We start from the raw sequence: 5090 nt of genomic DNA on the forward strand, positions 1-5090 counted from the left end.
TTTGTTTTCATGTTTCCTTTCTTTCTTTCTTTCTTTCTTTCTTTCTTTCTTTCTTTCTTTCTTTCTTTCTTTCTTTCTTTCTTTCTTTCTTTCTTTCTTTCTTTCTTTCTTTCTTCCTTCCTTCCTTCCTTCCTTCCTTCCTTTCTTCCTTTCTTCCTTTCTTTCTTCATTTCTTTCTTCCTTCCTTCCTTCCTTCCTTCCTTCCTTCCTTCCTTCCTTCCTTCCTTTCTTCCTTTCTTCCTTTCTTTCTTCATTTCTTTCTTCCTTCCTTTCTTCCTTCCTTCCTTCCTTTCTTCCTTTCTTCCTTCCTTCCTTCCTTCCTTCCTTCCTTCCTTCCTTTCTTCCTTTCTTTCTTCATTTCTTTCTTCCTTCCTTCCTTCCTTACTTCCTTTCTTCCTTCCTTCCTTCCTTTTTCCTTTCTTTCCTTTCTTTCCTTTCTTTCTTTCCTTTCTTTCCTTTCTTTCTTTCCTTTCTTTTCTTTCTTTTTCTTTCTTTCTTTCTTTCTTTCTTTCTTTCTTTCTTTCTTTCTTTCTTTCTTTCTTACTTTCTTACTTTCTTACTTTCTTTCTTTCTTTCTTTCTGTCTTCCTTCCTTCCTTCCTTCCTTCCTTCCTTCCTTTCTTCCTTCCTTCCTTCCTTCCTTCCTTTCTTCCTTTCTTCCTTTCTTTCTTCATTTCTTTCTTCCTTTCTTTCTTCCTTCCTTCCTTCCTTCCTTCCTTCCTTCCTTCCTTCCTTCCTTCCTTTTTCTTCCTTCCTTCCTTCCTTCCTTCCTTCCTTCCTTCCTTCCTTCCTTTTTCCTTTCTTTCCTTTCTTTCCTTTCTTTCCTTTCTTTCTTTCCTTTCTTTCTTTCCTTTCTTTTCTTTCTTTTTTTTTTTTTTTTCGGATGGGGCTACAGTTTCCTTGTCCACGTTGACTGTGTCAAACACACACACCGACACACACACGCACACCCAGACACGCGGATGCGCATGCACAGTGTTGCTCTGTGTAGATGCACTGAACCTCGATTTACCGAGCGGGTGGCTATCGACTCGCCCCCCCCGAACCCCCGCCCGCATTTTTTTGTTTTCCCTCCTCCTTCCTGCGGTTGTGGTCAGCCGTGCTGACGTCCGTGTTCTCACGACCGACCGCGAGTGCGTTTTCCCCACGCGCCCGTTTGTTGTCTTTGGGCTTTGTCGCGATCTGTGCCGAGATCGATTTCTCTTTCCGCTTCGATGGGGTTCGCGGTCTTCATCCTTTCTTTTCTAGCTTCTGGGCTTTGCCTGTCTGCTTTCGAAAGACCTCCCGCATTCGAGAGGACGGACTCCAAAGCCGATTCCTGCGTTGTTCTCTGAGCGCTCGCCTGGTTTCGGTTTGCCAGCCCCCGCCTTCCCTCCCTCTTCCCCTCCTCCCCTTCCCAACCTCCCACCCGGGAACCCGGGATCTCGTCCTGGTCGCTCTGGGCCACCCGCGGCGTCGGCCCCGGCCCCGCCGGCGTGTCCGTGTGATCTCCCCCGCCCGGGGAATCGCGTGGGGAGCGCGTCCCCTTCGCGGCAGCCGCCCGGCCGGCCGTGTCTTGCCAAACCCCGGCTCCCTCCGTCCTCCCCGCCCTGATCTGGTGCCGGGGTCGCGTCGCGCCGCGTCGCGTCGTGTCGCCTCGTGTCGTGCCGTGCCGTGCCGTGCCGTGCCGTGACGAGGGTGAGCGGGCTCCGAGGCGGACGCCACGGGGCCGCCCGGCGCCTCAGTCCGGGACGAGCTCGGGCGTTTGGGCGGCCGGCGGCGGTCGGGATCGGTTCCGGGGACGTTGGCGACGGTTGTCGGGCGCCATCTGGCTGCCGCTCTGAGATCGTCCCTCTTCTCCCGAGCGTCGGCGACCTCGGCAAGGGATGGGGCTCGGCGGCGGGGCCCGAGGCAGACTTCGGGGAGGCTGGCGACACCGGCGGTGACAGTCCCCGTGGCGCTGAGCCGCGGGCGCGTCCTGCTCTCGGCGCAGATTGGACTCGCAGGATGATGAGGGGGTGACTGTCGCCGCGCTCCCGGGATCTCGTGTGCCGGGGGAAGCCGTGTGGCCTGGCCTGGTCGACCAGCATCCGCCTGTGCCCCTCCAGCCGCGGAGACCGACCCGAGCCGATCGGACACGGCCTGCGCCTTGCCGCCGCGGGGGAAAGGGAGAGAGTGTCCCGCGCCCGGGCCGCCGGCGGCTAGGTGGTCAGGCCCTCGTCTGCGTCCCTTGGACGACTGCTCCTGAGGCGAGGAGCGGCCCGGGCCCAGTGCGGTGAGGCCGGGGACGGGCGCGCTGGGGTTCCCGGTCGTCGGAGGCGCCTCCTTGGATGAAATGTTTTCTGAGTCCCGATGGATCCGGAGACGTGGCTGGGCCGGCCCCTGTTGGCGCGGGAGGCCTGGGAGGGGGTGCCCCCCGGCCCGTAAGCCTGCCCGCGTGGGTTCCGGTGGCGTTGGAGGGACCGAGACTTCATCCGGACTCGGGGACCGGCACGGGGGCGTCCCGCGAGGGATGTGGGGGAGGCAGGCTTTCCCCGGCCCGGGGCCCGGTGCTCGGGAGCGGTCCCTCGTGGGGGGCCCTCTCGTCGGAGGCGCCTCTGTGGCATCTCCCCGAGTCCCCGGCCACGCGGGCGAGAAAAGGGCAGGGCGTCCCCGGTCTGATCCCGTCTCCCTCTCGTCCCTTCCCATTCCCATTCCCATTCCCATTCCCATTCCCATTCCCATTCCCATTCCCACTCCTCCTCCTAAGCCTCCTCCTAATCCCCCTCCCCTCTCCCCTCCCCCTACCAACCCCCCCCACCCCGGTCGATCAGATGGCCCCCGAGAGCTTCGGGGCTGCCATTTATGGGGGTAGGGCTGGGGGCAGGTGGCCGGACCGAGGTCCCGGGGCCCCCCCCTGCAAATCGTGGACCCGCCCCGTTTCTGGGCGCTGTCATTTTTCCCGTCGTGTTGGGCATTTTCTGCCAGCAGATAGGTGCTGACACGGTCTTCCTCGGTGTCTGTCACCGAGTGTTGGGTCTCCGGACGCGTGCGAGGCTCTGGGCTTCTCTCTGCGTGAGCCCTGGCCTGGTAGCCGACTCCGCTTCTGACACTTGAGCCGCCCGCCCGGGCCTGCGCGCCGGCTCTCGTGTGTGCGTCCGGCTGACGTGGCCCGTGGTGCCACCTCCGGTCTCTGGTGGCCCGAGGGCGGTGGGGTGAGGTGGCGGCGTGGGTCTTTTACCCCGTGCGCTCCCCGCCGCAGGCACCCGGTGGTGGCCGGCACGACCCCACCCCCGTAGGCTCCGTGCCGCGTGTCAGGCATTCCCCGCCTGGGGTCGTTGGCCGCTCTCCTCGGAGAGGACCGAGGAGTGGGTGGCGCCTGGCGAGGCTGAAGCAGGCCCCTCTGGTGGTTGTCCTCGCCGGGCCCTCCCCTCTGGGGCCTCCCTGCCCCACATGGCTCGCTCGCTCGCTCGTTCACTCACTCACCTGACCGATGTGGTGAAGTCATGCTCCCCCGGGTCGGGCCTAAGCCGCGCCAGACGAGGGACGGGGACGTTCATGGCGAACGTGGCTTCTCCTCTCGTTCTGCCTGCGGGCCCCTCGCCTCTCCTCTGCCGCCCGTGGGTGGCGGGGGGGAGGCAGGGGTGCGGACTCCGGCCCGACCTCGGTCTCCCGTGCCTTGTGGTGTCGGCGGGGCCGGGGTCTTGCGACGCGGCAGACACTCTCGCCTTCTCGCCTGCTCGGCGTCCTGTCTCGCGAGCGGCCCTCCCCCGCGGCGGGGGAGGGCTGCCCCGCCGCCACGCCACGTACCCCCTCGTCGGGGTGTGAGCGTGTCTCGCCTTGGTCCTCTGCGGTGCCCCTGGAGCGCTCCAGGTTGTCCCTCAGGTGCCCGAGGCCGAGCGGTGGCATCGCTTCCCGTCCCCAGCGAGTCCTCTCGGGTAACCCCTGCGGTGGTCGTGTCTCCCGAGCGCCTCTCTTGAGGCGTGGGGGAGGGGTCGAGACGGTAAGCGAGGCGTGGCCGCTCCCCACCCTCGGTGGGGCCGGGGCCGCCTCCTGAACGTCAGTCCTCACCCTGTACCGGGGGGGGGACTGACGTGGCCGGGCGCACGCCGGGTGGGTCCCCCTCAGCGGGGTTCGCGCCCGGGCGTGGGAGCGATCGTGGTGGGGCCGGGTGATGTGCCGGTGGGGGCGGGCGTCTGTCCCGTCCCCACGCGGTCTTGGGTGCGTCTCCTCGCGAGGTGGCACGCACGGGCTCTCCCCGGTCCCGACCGCGAACGCTCGCTTCTTGGCCCGCTGCTTACCCCTACCGCAGACCCCTCCTGCCCAGCCGAGCGCTGGCGTACACGTCGGCGGGCTTCCGTAGGCCTGAACGGGGCACGCTGGGTGGGGGGCGATGCGCCCTCGGTGAGAAAGCCTTCTCTAGCGATCTGAGAGGGGAGCCTTGGGGGCACCGGAACCCCCAGCCGCCGCTCCTCCATCCAGAGCGTGCAGTCGCTCTCCACGGGGAGCGGCTGCCGCGGCGTGTGGGCAGGGCCCCGTCGCTTTGGCGTGTGGGCTGCGCTGGCCCCGCGGTGGGGCCGAGTGCTGTTCTTGGCCTGCTGTGGCCCGCGCCTCCCCCCTCCGAGTCGGGGGAGGGTTCCGCCGGGCCGGGCCCGGCGTCTGGCGCGGGGCCGTGCGAGCGCGCGCGCGCGTGTGCGCGGGCTTGGCCTCCCCGGCGCGTGCCGTGGGGGGAGGGGGAAGGCGGTCCACCCCGACTTGGGCCCCCCCCACCAGTCTCCGCGCCACGAGGAGCCACCCCACCTGTTCCGGTCCCGAGACGCAGCCACCGGTGGCGGTGCGTGGGCCACGGGTCGGGCCGCCTCGCTCGGCAGCGTTTCCCCGGGCCGCGAGGCCTGGGGGCGAGCCAGACGAAGCTGGGTGGTGGTGGTGGTGGACGGACAGACGAGACGCAGACGGACGAGTGAGCGAGTGGAAGGGGCTACCCTCTGGAATGGGGGGTTAGCCTGCTGCGCGCGAGTCCCGGCGGCGGACGGGGCCGGGGTGTGGGAGGAGCCGCCGAGGGTTGGCTGAGGCCGGCCGGCGTCCTGGGCGTCGCGGGGCCGCCCCCACGTGTGGGGGTGGTGGGATCCTGCG

This window comes from Camelus bactrianus, unplaced genomic scaffold (genome assembly GCF_048773025.1).
Source record: "Camelus bactrianus isolate YW-2024 breed Bactrian camel unplaced genomic scaffold, ASM4877302v1 HiC_scaffold_34, whole genome shotgun sequence".
NCBI lineage: Eukaryota > Metazoa > Chordata > Mammalia > Artiodactyla > Camelidae > Camelus > Camelus bactrianus.